Below are 15,998 nucleotides of genomic sequence, written 5' to 3' on the forward strand. Positions count from 1 at the left end.
CTTCCTAATTTCCCCTGTAACCACCAGCTCTCCACCTGATCGAGGTTAGGTGGAAACCTCTCGCATAACAGTCTCCTATGCTGGACCTATAATGTTTTTTATGGTTCTATGTTCATAGCAACCACCTGACTGATGGTCCAGACTAAAAGGAGGCGCCCCTTGAGCGGGGCTCCAGCGCAGGAGGGTGGGTGAGTAAATGTAACCCTCTCTGTATATACTTATGTGTATTTAATTGCTGGTGGTTACGTGTCTACTAATAAACTTTGTTAGTTTCCTTTACAGTGCTCAGTTACAGTATTTACTAAACACTCGCCAGCACCAGCCATCCGGCTTCATGTTCCGGTATTAGGCGGCTGAGATCATAGGTTTCTGAGGGAGCCTCCTTGATCATCAGGCCTGGCACAGCACTGCAGGGAATTTCATGGATGTCCAGCCAGGTCCCCCGAGGGGTATCCTGGCCGCTTAGGGGTGCTGTCGCATCTAGCTGGAAGTGGAGGTGGCAGTTACAGAAGTCTTCTTGTATATGCTGCCTCAGGTGATGCTCCCCTCGCCCGAGGTTTGTAAAATTGAGCTTGCCTCTCCCGTGAGATTCAGCACCTCTGCGATGCTTAGGAACCTTTAAGTACACACGCTAAGCTTTGTGTACTTTCTCAAAACCACATGGTGGTCAGGGTGCACGTGAACACTTTGCGCACTTTCTAAAAATCCACAAGTGGTAAGTTTGCACGCAAGACTCTGCAAACTTTCTGAAATCTTGTACGATAAGGGTTACGCGCTCCGCTTCATTCCCTTTCTTGAGATGATTAGACCTTGGTTCCTTGGGCTCCATTCAGCCAGTGTGTATTTGTTTATACACCTCAAGCATTGCTTCGCTCAACGTGAGGGGCTATTTGGGTGATTCTCGTGGTAATTTAGCAGCGCTCCCCTTTTTCCAAAAAGGGCCGCCTATGAGCGCGCTACTCTGAGCTCGGTGTTCTCCTCTCATATGAGACTGAGTTCTCTGTTTTTTCCGCAGAGCGCTCCAGTATTGTTTCCATAGATCGAGTTGATGACTCTCAATCATACTGTTTTGAGATGCAGCATTCCATCTATGAGCCCCTGCGTGACAGGCAAGACTTGGTAGAAATGCTAGGTTCTTAGCCGTATCCCTTTAAAGGAATCTGATTCCAAGCCTTCAGCTCTACCCTGGGCAGAGGCCCTAACAATTAAGTTTGGTATGTAGCTTAGGTCTTTTGGCCATAAGGGGTACTTTCAAAGACAGCCGTCTAAACGTCCCAGGGGCAACTCCCATGGAAATGGTAGAGTTGGTACTTAGTGCTCGCCATGATTCTGGCCTGCACTCCCCTCAGCATGGCGGCATGGGTATACTGTTCCCCAAAGCGACCCCTAGAGGACGCAGTTCGAAGTTGCCTCGAAAGGGAACTGTCTCAGGTTACGTATGTAACCATAGTTCCCTGAGTAGAGAACGAGACACTGCGTCCTCTAGCTCCCTGCCCTGCTTCGGACGCAAGCTTCAGACGAAGAAGATAATGATGTGCTCTCCCGGTGCTTATTTATAGTCGCGCCGGTAGTGACGTCGGAGGCTGTCGCCGGCCAACAAGTTGATGTTTTTTCAATGTATGCTTCAAACACGGGTCACGACGAGGTGTTCCCCAAAGCGACCCCTAGAGGACGCAGTGTCTCGTTCCCTACTCAGGGAACTATGGTTACATAAGTAACCTGAGACAGTTTTCATTTATCAAGTATGCAATTTCACTCAAAATATTCAAAGTGTGCAGAGCGGGCCGTCGCCATCTTGGCAGCACCGCACAACTCTCCCAGATAATCGAAAATGGGCAAAAAGGCAGGAGATGGTTGTTGAAGCCACGCCCACCTGGGTGATTAAACAAAAATCAATTTTGAACCAGGCTATAAAAATGTTTTTTTTCTGCTGTGAAGTTGGGAATTTTAACATGGGGAGTTGATGGGGCTGACTCCCTTTTGCAGCCAGCCTCAAGCGGCCAGTCAATAAATTACAGTTTTAGTCATTTCCTTGTTGGCTTCACGAGAGAGAGCGGGAGGTTACCGCTCAGTTAATAAGTCAGACATTGCGATTGAACCAAATCATTTAAACGGTTGGAAAAAATCATTTAAAATGAAACACAGAGATGCAAAACCGTGCTGTGGATTTGTTTAGAACCATTTTTGTTGGTGAAATAGAGCAAAAAATAGGCAATATGGTGTCTAAAACGTAGGTCTCTTAATATTAACTTCTTGTTCATTGAACTGTTATATAAAATTAATATCACATTTGTGATTTTTGCGTGAAAAAAAATGTCACTCTTCATGTGATATTTATCAACTATATGAAATGATATAAATATATACATTTTCTTCCCCCATATTGTCATGGATGTTGTTTTCATTTTCCTTTGTTTTTCTCTTTCCTTATTTTTTTTAACACAGTAGCATAGATTTATAATATCAGACATGTATTAATTATAGGCCGAAACATGAAAATAATTAGGGCTATAGCCATATTAATGCTCTTTGTACAAAAAGAAAAACAAATGGATCATTAAAACGATTAATGATAATACTTTGAACATCCCTTGAAATTTGACAAAATACATACTTCTTGCCCTACACTATGAACCTAAGTAGTTGAGAGGTAGCAAAAATTCTGGTAACACTTTAGAATAGGTAACACTTGATAACTATTAACTATGACATTTCTCTCAATAAATTCTAAATTTGCTGCTTATTAATAGTTAGTAAGGTAGTTGTTAGGTTTAGGAATTGGGTAATTTTAGGAATGTAGAATAAGGTCAAGTAGAATAAGGCATTAATATGTTCTTAATTAGCACTAATACATACATATTCTAGTAATATGCATGCTAATAAGCAACTAATAGGTGTTACCTGTTCTAAAGTGTTACCAAAATTCTATTGTGCACCATTCTAACATTAACTGATTTTTCTTTAATATGAAGAAAAAGTCCAGAAAATTTTCTGCCATGACATTATAAATTAAGTTTGCAGACATTTCCTTTAACCCTTAAACACAAGAATCCTTAATTAAAATATGGGTAAAACATCCATGATAAATCAATCTGAAAAAAATCCTTCATATTAACACAGTACATTGGATCCTATTTTTAAAGACTTTTCTTAGAGTGCACAAATATAGACCATGCATGTATGCATAAATAAATTATGAAATAGTTAAACTTGATAATGACCTTGCCATCTGTCAACCCCTTGATTCAAACTATTTTCAAAATGTATTTAAAAGTTTAATATCTTGGATACTCATCATCGCTATTACTAAACTCTGGAACTTTTATATTGGGGCCCTTTAAGGGTTCGTTTTCTGGTTACATCTTATTTCCTGCTTTTTTCATCTGACAAACCAAAGTATTTTTAGTAGCAATGAAACAACATACTGACCAGATAGTTTTGAGAAAAGCAAGCTTCTGTTAACTATAAACTGGTAACTAAACAGTAGTATTTATAATATGTGTCTTACTAAATGATAAATGTTTTTTCTCGAGCAATGGGAAAATTTAGCATTTTGATGTGGCAAAGGGGTGTGAAAGCGTAAAAGCTAAGGTGAAGCTGCATATGTGCATCAGTTGTGTGAAGCAGAGGCCAATGGACACATGGTAAGATTGCTGTCTAGTCTGATCTACCATTATTCTTTACCATGTGTTAATGGATTGATAGTGTGCTCATTATTTGCTTTTTCAGGGGAATTCAAAGCACGATCATTTTGGAAGACGACTGATCATGAGATATTACTTAATTGTTTTGCTTGCCTCAACAATAGGTAAAGAAACCTATATGTGATTTTACATATTAAATAACTATTTATTTACAACTTATTTAACTATACATAACACTTTCTACACTAAAGGTACCTTTTGTGTTCTTCATTTTGCAGTCAGCTCCTTTGATGTGGATGTTGTTCAGTAGGATAATGTAAAAATAGTTTGAGCTGGAGAGGATGTGAACCTCACTTGCAACTTTTCAAGTCTTCTGCAAACAACAACAGCGTGGTTTAAACAGACGGCTAATGGAAAATCCTTACAAATTTGTGTCTTTCTATATAAAGCAACAACCCAGCTGGAACAAGGACTTTGAGAAAGCAAATCGTTTTATTGTTATTAAAGGAGATGGTCATTTTAATCTGACCATTTTAAGTCTTCAGACTCAGCAACGTATTTCTGTGTAGTCTCATCACATTACAGCACTGAGATGGGTGCAGGCACTAGATTACTTGTCAAAGGTATGGTTTCAAATGTGTGTTGATTGTGTTAAATGATTTTTGGCTTTGTTTTTCTATGTCAATTTTATGTTCTTTTCAAGATGCAGCTGTGGACACCTAACTCTTCAGCAGTCTTCAATAGACACACTTCTTCCTGGGGATTCTGTGAGTTTGCAGTGCAGCATTTTCACTGAGAGCTGTGCAGGAGAACAAAGTGTCGACTGGTTCAAGGAAAAGCTTGGGAGAATCTCAAGGAGTCCTTTACACAGAAGGAGAGAGATGGCCAGTGTGAGAACAGCACTGGGTCTCAAACACAGAGCTGTGTCTACAATCTCTTCAAGAGCAACGTCAGTCACTCTGATGCTGGTATTTACTATTGTGCTGTGGCCGCGTGTGGAGAGATACTGTCTGGAAAAGGAACTGAACTAAATTTTAGAGGTAAGATAAAGGTGAAAATTTGTTTTAAATTGGTTTTGTTTAATCTTTTCTCTCTGGAAATGCAATAGAGACAGAATACAAGATACAGAACTCATCTAATAAAAGTACACAAATAAATAAAAAGTTATTTAAGAAATGAAAGTTCACTTTCTTTCAGAGAGTGTTGATGTAAGCCCAACTCTTCTTGCTCTTGGATTTTTAAACATCATACTTTTTGCCCTTGTTGTTTTTCTGGGAATTAAACTATACAGGGTTCAGAACAAAGGTAAGTCTTTTTGTATAAAATCATTTTTATAGTGCAATATTTTTAAATGATGCACAAACTGACAGACTGAATATAACACGACATGACATTTAAAATTACAAAACTGTTTCTTAAATTTTACAAAGCGCCTACATCTCAGGAGAGTCAAGTAAGTAAATAATTTTCTTTTTTTTTTGAGATCTTAAATGTAGAAATAGTGACTCCAATTACAGTATCGGTTTTAACAATTAGTTAATTATGAAATTTTTTTTATAAAAAGTATAAAATATAACAAGATCAGGACTTTGTTATATGTTATGCCATATCACACGTCTTTTTCCTCTCATAATTGGAGTATCTTTTCTCTTTTAATATAAGAATGAAGACTGAATTATGCAGCCATTAGTTTTGGTCAGAAACCTCTGAACACTAGAAGAGCCAAAGCAAAGATCAGTCAGGACCAGTCTCTGTACGCACATGTCAGATCACACCAGTGACATGCAGAGGTTTAGAGGAACATATTCTACAATGTACAAGAGTACATGAACAAGAGTGCTTAAATCACCCATTTAATTTGTCAGAATAATTTCAGTTATTTCTATTCCATTTTAGTTTAGATTTATTTTCTTTACCTGAAATTACATTTGAAGTACAGTTTGGTAATGTAAAGTGCAATGAATGTATCACTGCTGAGTCTGACACCACTGTGATTTGTGTTTGAATTTGGCAGCAATTACAAGTGTGCTTGCAAATATTTTATAGAAGACACTTGTATTAAAGTTAAATCCTTACATGAATCATGTCTATGATTTTTCCATGAAATTAATGTAAAAATGGCATGGTCTGAAAGTGTTGTTGGTTCAAATAACAGTAGTTATTATATGGATTGCAAGATATACAGGTATAGACGGTTTCATCGGGCGCACACGCCTGGACCTAAGTTAACTTCTGGTCTGTGTTTTGTATATCGGTCTGGCTGCAGTGCCTTCTACAAATGCAGTTAAAGTCAAAGTGATGAGTAGACTGTTGGGCTCAGGTGGTTCTGCTGCGGGATGTGTTTTTGGAGACTTGCCACAATTTTAAAACTGATCGATTTTCAAAAAGGCTTCGTTGAATAAACATGAGTAGCATTACATACTGCACGTTTAATAATAATAATTCCTTACATTTATATGTTTAAATAACAAAACGAGGCACAGGAGTTTTTATATCGCTGTATTTCTGAAGGAAGACTTGCATGTTATATGCCTGATAAAGTAGCGTGTGCGCGTACCAGCTCTGCTTTGTTTACAGCTGTTACTGGGGAAACGTACTCGGTTACTAAACGTAACCTCGGTTCTCTCTAGAAGAGCAAACGAGTACTGCGTCTTAGCTAAGACGCTACGGGAAAAGTCTCTTTTCACGAAATACTGAAGCAAAAAATTATCCTTAATTTTGTATTTTTGTAAAGCGCATTTGCAGCAGTACACAGCCATAGGCGAGACGGCTCGTTCGCTCATTGGCTTGTTCTGCGGCAACTGCACAGCCTATCGAGCACAGGCTGATGCAACATCAGACCAATAAGGGCGCTTCGCGCCCTTCTTGCCACTTCCCGCCGAAACGGGTGTGGCCCAACCTATAAAAGGAGCTCGAAAAGGCTGACTCACCTGATTTATTTCATCGCCGAAGCGAACCAGAGTGAATCGTACGCACGGCAGAGAACGCAGTACTCGTTCGCTCTTCTAGAGAGAACCGAGGTTACGTTTAGTAACCGAGTACGTTCTCTTACGAGAGCTCTCTCGTACTGCGTCTTAGCTAAGACGCTACGGGAACCCGATGTAAAACGCCGTGCGCGCAGGGATCACACACCGATAAACCTGAAGCAACGCCCAGGATTTACAGTGCACAGTCACCTGAGGGACTCACAGAGAGTCCGGGACAGAAAAAAGGGGGAAAAACCCTCCGTCCCATATCTAGCAGCATCCGTAGATGCGGCAATATGACATCACACAGCCGAGGCAAGGCCTGACCAATGTGGCAATGCGGGTCTTACGCAATACTGCCCATATAACAGTCGGCAGCGCCTAGCGCTCATGAATTCAGAATTCCCCTCAGGGCCCTGATTCTTCTATACCGACAGCAGCCTTGCTTGCAAGGCGGGAACCTCCAGGTTATAGAACCTGATAAATGTAGACGGCGAGGCCCAACCCGCCGCCATACATATATCCTGCAAGGAGATCCCAGTAGACCACGCCCACGACGAGGCGACGCCTCTTGTGGAGTGTGCTCTGACGCCCAACGGGCACTGAAGGCCCCTGGAAGCGTAAGCTAACGCTATGGCGTCAACTATCCATCTGGATAGAGTCTGTCTCGAAACAGCCATTCCTTTGGAACGTCCACCGAACGAGACAAATAGCTGCTCCGTCTGCCGAGAGGCAGCAGAGCGAGACACATAAGCTCTTAAAACCCTGACAGGGCAAAGAAGACTCGAGTCTCCATCCTCCCCTGACACCGGCAGGGCAGACAGGGCAATAACCTGAGCCCGAAACGGTGTGTTGAGGGATTTTGGCACATAACCGTGCCTAGGTTTGAGTATGACCCTTGAGTCATTGGGCCCAAACTCCAAGCACGACTGGCTCACCGAGAGCGCGTGCAAATCACCCACACGCTTCACAGAAGCGAGAGCCAACAAGAATACTGTCTTGAACGACAGATGCTGAAGGCTAACCGATTGGATAGGCTCAAAAGGGGGACCCTTCAAGGCCTCCAAAACCGCCGCGAGGTCCCACATAGGGACTGACGGATGTCTGGGAGGATTCAGCCTCCTAGCTCCTCTGAGGAACCGGATGACTAAATCGTTCCTTCCTATTGACTGACCGGACGCCATTTCAGAAAACGCCGCGATGGCCGCCACATAAACTTTGAGCGTGGATGGGGCTCTGCCCTTATCCAACAGCTCCTGTAGGAAGGAGAGGACCTCCGTCACCTCACAACTAAGGGGTGAATAACCTCGAGCTGTGCACCAGCTGGAGAACACCGACCACCTCGAGGCATACAGACGTCGTGTCGACGGAGCTCTAGCCTGAGTGATGGTATTTAGCACTCCCCCTGCGAGATCAGCGGGTAACCGTTGAGTGCCCATACATGGAGGGACCACAACTCCGGTCGAGGGTGCCAAATCGAGCCCCTGGCCTGCAAGAGGAGATCTCTCCTCAACGGTACCGGCCATGGGGCGACATCTGCTAATTGCATCAAATCTGGGAACCATGGATGGTTCTTCCAAAGAGGTGCCACAAGCAGTATTGAACATATCGTTTCTCTCACCCGTTCTATCACCTGCGGAAGGAGGGAGACGGGAGGGAACGCATAAAGCGGGCAGCACGGCCATTTCCGTGACAGCGCGCTTTCGTTCTTGGAAAAGAATGTGGGGCAGTGAGCGTTTCCGTGGGACGCAAAGAGGTCCACCTCCGCCATGCCAAATCTCTCCCACAACAGCCGAACTGTTTGCGGGTGTAGAGACCATTCTCCCGTAGGGACATTGCCTCTGGACAGCCTGTCTGGACCCAGATTCTGCAGTCCAGGCACATGCACCGCTCTCAGCGAGCGCACGTTGCGTTGAGCCCAAATCAGGAGGCGTTCCGTCAGCCTGTACAGGTTTCGGGACCCGAGACCGCCCTGGCGATTTATGTAGGACACCACGGACATGTTGTCCGAACGGACTACGACGTGGTGATCCTTGATATGGGGACAAAAGCGCGTCAGCGCATTCTCCACTGCCAGCATTTCCAGGCAGTTGATATGATGGAGCTTTTCCCGTTCTGACCATAGGCCAAAGGACGGTCTGCCTTCGAGCAGCGCTCCCCATCCCGAAGTGGAGGCGTCCGTCGACACCATTTTCACACTCGGGGAAGTCCCCAGGCTTACACCTGATCGGTACCAGCCGTTCGCTGTCCAAGGTGCTAGAGCCGCAACACAGCTCTGATCGACCTTGAAATGCAGCCGGCCAGACGCCCACGCTCTGCGCGGCACTCGAGCCTTCAGCCAGAACTGCAGGGGGCGCATGCGGAGCAGGCCCAGCCGCAGAACCGGAGATGCTGAGGCCATGAAACCCAGCATCTTTTGACAGTGTTTGAGCGACACAGTCGCGCCACAGCGGAAAGAACTCGCTGCACGCTGAATGCCCATCGCGCGCTGTGGTGACAGCCGCGCCGTCATGGAACACGAGTTCAGAACTATACCCAGAAACAGGATCGTCTGACTGGGGTTCAGCGAACTCTTCACCCAATTGACACTGAGGCCGAGCTTCTCGAGGTGATCGAGTAAAACGGCTCTGTGGTCCATGAGCTCCGCTCATGATCGGGCCAGAACCAGCCAGTCGTCCAAATAATTCAGCACTCGTGTGCCTCTGAGTCTAAGAGGAGCGAGCGCTGCATCCATGCACCTCGTAAGCGTACGAGGAGCTACGGACAAGCCGAATGGCAGGACTGCAAACTGGTATGCCTGGCCCTCGAAGGCGAATCTCAAATATCGCCTGTGGTTTGACGCTATCTGTATTTGAAAATACGTGTCCTTCAGATCTATTGACATGAACCAGTCCCCTCTGCGAATCTGCGCGAGGAGCTTCCTGGTCGTGAACCTTTTGAAACTGTGTTTCATCAATGCCTGTTCAGCTGTCTTAGATCCAGTATGGGCCGGAGACCCCCGTCCCTCTTGGGCACCAGAAAGTATCTGCTGTACAGCCCCCCCTCGCTTTGAGACACAGGCTCTACAGCCCCTTTGCTCAACAGTTTTGATATTTCGGCCCGAAGTATGTGTGCTACTTCTGTTTTTACCGTAGTTTCGACGCGCGCTGAAAAGCACGGTGGGCGTCGAGAAAACTGTAGCGAGTAGCCTCTCTTTATAATGCCTAGCACCCAATCCGAAACCCCTGGAAGCACTGACCATGCATCTGCATGAATGGCTAAGGGCTGGATGCGAAACGCGCTCTGTTGACTGGGCAACGGCGGCGCTCGAGTGTGCTGCGCATCTGAGGCGGGGAGCGCGCTGATCACAGCGGGCAGATCGCTCTTCCTCGACCCCGTTCCGGCGCTTAACCGACTGGAGGGAGGCTGAGCGGGTCCCGTGGGACTCGATATATCTGCGAGTAACCGTGGGCTGCATGTGTGCACTTTTACCACTTTCAACTCGCTGTCTGCCTGTGCAGAATGTACGTGCACGGGTCTCATTTTTACAGAAGCCCCGCGCCGTATGTGACATAGTGTATGTGGGCACTGGGAAGTGGGCACGTTTACTATGCGGCGCGCTCGACCGATCTGTGTCGATCTTATGTGCGCTAGCCCTGTGTGCAGGGCTGTGCTTACATGTGGAGATGGGCACTGGGTAGTGGGCATCGTCACTGCATTTATAGCACCATCGGCCGTGGCCGGACGAGCATGCACGGGTTTCGTTTTTACAGAAACCACATGACGTGTGTGACATAGTAATTGTGGGCACTGAGGGGTGGGCACGTTTACTATGCAGTGTGCGCGACCGACTTGAGTCGACATTATGGGCGCAGGCCCTGTGTGCAGGGCTATGCTTACATGTGGAGATGGGCACTGAGGAGTGGGCATCGTCACTACATTTATAGCACCATCGGCCGTGGCCGGACGAACGTGCACGGGTTTCGTTTTTACAGAAACCACATGACGCGTGTGACATAGTGACTGTGGGCACTGAGGAGTGGGCACGTCTACTATGTAGTGCGCGTGATCGACTTGAGTCGCTTTTATAGGCGCGAGCCCTGTGTGAAGGGCTGTGCTTATATGCGGAGATGGGCACTGAGCAGTGGGCATCGTCACTACATTTATAGCACCATCGGCCGTGGCCGGGACACCAGAAATTACACCTTTTTCGGGAAATATCTGGGTAGCCGTGATAACGGTTTTCGTGTGCAGGCAAGCGGGCAACCGTACAGGCTTGCGCATTGCAAACAACGCTGAAACAGTCACAATCTCTGGAAACTGAAACAGCGGCGCGCTTCGGTGACAGCCCGGCCGCAGCGGAACTCGTACACTGGCGCTTCGATGAAGCAGCCATCGTGTGTAGTGCCGACGCAGCGTCATGCAGCATGCGTAGATGGCTTTCCCAGGATGGCTTCGGGGCTCCCGGCCTCACCGTAATCCTCTGCCGCGGTCCCCGCGGCGCGGGGCGACGGCCAGTAGAGCGAGAACGGGGGTCTCGAGCTGCGTTGCTGAAGCTGTTGTGATAACGGCTTTTGTGTGCAGGCAAGCGGGCAACTGTGCAGGCTTGCGCATTGCAGAAAACGCTGAGACAGTCACAATTCCTGGAACTGAAACAGCGGCGCGCTTGGGTGAGAGCTCGGCCACAGCGGAACTCGTACACCTGCGCTTCGATGAAGCAGCCATCGTTAGTAGTGCCGACGCAGCGTCACACAGGAGGCTTTAGATGGCAACACCGCTTTTGCCGCCGTCCAGCAGAGGGCGGACAAAGGTGCGTCGCTATCGCCTGTTCCACCGGCGGAAGTGAGTGGTAGTTCCTGTTTTTAGCATCATCAGTGTGGAGAATGCTAGTGAGACAGACGAACGAGTTCGTGCTGAATATGGAGCGTTCCAAGCCTTCGCCACCTCTTCGTGAAGCTCAGGAAGAAATGAGGCGGGCTTTGAGAAGTACGCTCATCCGAAAGGGAAATACCATCCAGCCGGGAACGAGAGGGGGGGGCGCTGGTGCAAACCACTCGCGGCCGAGACACATCGCGGCCAACACGAGCATTCGCCCCGGCTCCTTCTCGATGTCAGCTCGTCTGCTGGGCTTCTGAGCAGAAGGCGCGAGATCCTCGGAGCTCGCCCAGCCATCACTGCCCGAAGCCAGCAGAGAGCGCGTGTCCTCTTCCCCCGACGCGGCCCTGAGATCGACTTCCTCGGACGACGCGCCGGCAAACAGCGGGCGCTGCCCACCGGGAAGCGATGCAGGGGGGGGCCGGTGAAGCAGGGCGAACCGGCGAGCTCGGTTGAGCTGAAGACGGTTCCGGAATCCGCTGGAAGCGATGCTTTTACGGCGCCTCAGCGCAGCGGAGAATGCAGGCTCAGAGAAAAAGGCCAGGCGAGTCCTCAGAGTCACCATGGCAACAGCTCGCAGTGGGGGCATCCGCCGTCAGCGAGCGAGCGCTGCATGATCTTCACCCAGGCAGGAGACACAGATGACGTACCGGTCTCCCTCGCTGAGTGGGGCTCTGACGAGCCGCAGGAAGGCATCTTAAAAAAGACGCGAGCTCTTTTACGAGTGTGTGTCGCAGGGCGAACACACACACACACATAAAGAACAGCTTGTATATAACAGGATTGAAAGGATATAGGCGCCGGATAGCGCAGCAGGAACGGCAATGGAAGGCGGCGATGCCAGCAGCTTCAGAATGGCTCGTCCTGCTGATGTGCTTTCTCAGACGGCGCTTGCTTCCTCCGTGATCCAGCGATGCGTGAGCTTCGCTGAAGAGATGAAAAATCAGGTGAGTCAGCCTTTTCGAGCTCCTTTTATAGGTTGGGCCACACCCGTTTCGGCGGGAAGTGGCAAGATTGGTCTGATGTTGCATCAGCCCGCGCTCGATAGGCTGTGCAGTTGCCGCAGAACAAGCCAATGAGCGAACGAGCCGTCTCGCCTATGGCTGTGTACTGCTGCAAATGCGCTTTACAAAAATACAAAATTAAGGATAATTTTTTGCTTCAGTATTTCGTGAAAAGAGACTTTTCCCGTAGCGTCTTAGCTAAGACGCAGTACGAGAGAGCTCTCGTAAGAGAACCTCTATTTCTCGCGCTTTATGTCTATGCTTTAAAACATCTCCTGCTGGCAAAGAATGAATTTGCATTTTCATTAAGTCCGCCTCATCCACGCAGCAAACATTTTTTTTGTTTGTTATCAAAAAAATATCTACTCTAGAGGGACTTGGCTGTTGTTATTGATCTTATTTGGAAGTCTACCGGAAGTTAAGTTAGGTCCACAAAAGCGTGCATGCGGAGTAACGTTCGTTTATGTTGTTGCCGTTGAAACTGTATATAGATGACATATTTAAATGTATTTGAATGTTTAAATACTGTACTGTTTAGGCTTTGTACTATATATTGTTTGATATTTGAGTTTGTTTGGCTTAGTAATGATATGAATAATTCTGGGAAAGAAAGGTAGCGTGTGTATCTGTGCACATGTTTTTGTGGATCCATGCATGTAGGCCTATGTTAAGGCCCGTTCACACCAAGCACGATAACTATAAAGATAACGATAAAGATATAGTTCTAAAAATCGTTCTCAATATTAAAGAATAGCAGAGTCCACACTACAACTATAATGATAAAGGCACAGAGAAACGGTATCGTTGGAATCATTTTCAGAACGATTTTTTTCCAGCTGATGAACGATATAAACATTGACATCCAATCAGAAACCATCCTGCTGTAACGAGCTCGAGGATTTAAAGCGGCAGACGCACGTGCGCTCAGAATAAACAGACGATATCGTTCGCTGGTGTTGAAGCTAATATCATTAGCTTTATAGTTATCTTTATAGTTATCGTTCTTGGTGTGGGCATAAGACTGTGTGTTCTTTTATTGGTAGCTTTGGAACTTCATGTTATAGTATGTTCCATTTTACAGTCTCCTTATGAATCTTGCGTGTGTGCTTCTTTTGTACCTTATAAATAATAATATATATGTAATAATAAAATCTCCATAATCATCGGGAAGAAGGAGGCGGGAACCGGCGGACAATCAAATAAAGACTTTAATTACAAAATAAACACAAAACAGCGCATCAGCCCCTCACGGACGACTGTTGCGCACAAATAAAAAGCAAAACATAAAATAAAGCCCAGGCCTGGTCCTCTCTCGTCCTTCACTGTCGTCGCTGCAGTTTTATATCCTTCCATCTCCTCTGTGGGACTCGAGACCGGTGGTGGGTCGCAGGTGTCGCTGATTTCCCAATCACTCCACCGGCCTCGCTCGTGTTCCCACATCCCTCGGCCCTGCCCCACTCGTCACAATATATATATGGGCATGCAGCATGTCATGTGCATATGTTCATGTGTCGATGTTCATGTGAATTGTCATACTGTAGTGTTTGCAATTCACAAAAAAAAATTACACTGAGGATTAAGACAAACTGATGGTGGTAATAGCATGGTTTGTTTACTTATGAATTCACTTACTCAAATGATAGGTTCCTGGTGTTGTTGTAAAATATATGATACAATGGGAACAATTTCATTTCAATCTGTGTTCATTTTGACCGCGAACAATGTGCTATACAGCGCGTGCAGCACAGCAAAAATAGACTCGGTGTGGAAAGCACTTGCCGCGCTGCATCCGTTTCTACTGAATGCTCTAGTTTGTTAACTTCGGCACGGAAAGTAGAAGCACTGCAACGTGAACAAGTGTGAAACAGTGGTACTGACTGTAAACATGTCTTATGTGAAATCACAATGGCCTGTGCTGTGTATGATGCAAATGGAGTATGTCTGAAACTTGTGGGACGTCTGAATGCCGAATTCAATTCATGGAATCTACTGCCACCTAGTGGTGCAAGAATATTGCTATCCTGCCCCGACTTCGAACTCATTTGCTGTTGATGTTGTTGTTATCTGGTTAAACTAAAACAGGAGTGGTATGTTCACGTATGCACACACCAGTCAAAAGTCTTTTGGCCATATTTTGTAGGCTACCTTCTGTAATCTGTAAAGCACTGTTAAATTATTAAGTATTCAAATGGTCCCATTCTACATCGCTGCCACCACAAGTTTTCTCAGTCCTCCTGAAGTGTTCACGACCGTGGGAAGAAAAGGCACAGCAGACACAAAATCTGAATATACCTTCACTTCAAATCTTTATTGTTTTACACTGAGTTTATATAGGATAAAATAAGGGTTGTACAATCTTTTCAACCATACAGTAGATTACATATGTGTTGAGTATAAGCCAAAACAACGTTATGTCTGAGGCAAGCATACCTTCAGCAAATGCTGGACATATAAGAAATAATATGGACATGGAACATTTCAACTTTCAGTAAAGGACACACTGAACTCAGCAACCTAGGCCCAATAGGATCCCCCACCATTCTTCACCGATTCAACTCTATGTATCATCTGCGCATGTGCGTATACATTGAGGTAAAAAGACATAAGACTAGAGAATAGAGAGAGAAAGCACAGATGGGAGGAGGGAGAAAAACAAGGAGACAGAAAGGGAGGGCAGGAGTAAGAAAGAAGACAAGAAAACTCACTCCCAACCTTAAAAGGAAACATCTGTGGAAAGGAGCGAGTAAGAAGGGAGGAGGGATTGCAAAGAGGCAAACACAATAACTTCTGACAGAGATCATGATATAATCTAACAGGCACCTAATACCCAACTGCTCCCCAGGCGCTGCTGCAAAAAATGGCTGCCCTCAGCTCTGGGAATGTGTTTAACGGTGTCTGTGTGTGTGTGTGTGTGTGTGTGTGTGTGTGTGTGTGTGTGTGTGTGTGTGTGTGAGTGGGTATATATATATAAAATATATATATTTTTTTTATTTAATAAAAAATAATGCATAGACTACAATATGTATTAAATTGTGGTTTTCCTGCTCATCTGAACACACAAATGTGGCAAGGCAGAATCAATCAATTACATAGAATGTTCACTCACTTCTGACAGTGCATTTAAATAGAGCTGTGTCTCCCAGAAGTAGCCTAGAATAAGAAGTATTGATGTTTTGGGGAACGGCAGCCCAAAACAATGCAGAAAAAACATATATGTTTGAGTTATTTCACAATAAACATATTGAAATTGTACCCCTAGTTTGTGCAGTACATTTAATTCAATTTGAATGTTAAAAGTTCATATTGCTCATGTTCTATTCTGTATTGTTAATATAAATCATACTGTGATGAGTGGGGCGGGGCAGAGAGACGTGGGAACAGGAGCGAGGCCGGTGGAGTGATTGGAGATGAATGACACCTGTTCGACCCACCGGTGTCCCTCCTGTTCCCACGTCTCTCGGCCCCGCCCCACTCATCACACATACACTCTCCAAATAAAAAGGTTGCATTTTATGCATGCAACAACCTAT

The 15,998-nt window shown here is 45.8% G+C and overlaps 1 pseudogene; it reads left to right on the forward strand.

The window, feature by feature from the left end:
• The first annotated feature begins 3,768 nt into the window (after positions 1–3,768).
• LOC132102146 (uncharacterized) lies at positions 3,769–5,603 on the forward strand (annotated as a pseudogene).
• The last annotated feature ends 10,395 nt before the right edge of the window (positions 5,604–15,998 follow it).

The sequence above is a fragment of the Carassius carassius genome, chromosome 2 (assembly GCF_963082965.1).
Source record: "Carassius carassius chromosome 2, fCarCar2.1, whole genome shotgun sequence".
Classification (NCBI taxonomy): Eukaryota; Metazoa; Chordata; class Actinopteri; order Cypriniformes; family Cyprinidae; genus Carassius; species Carassius carassius.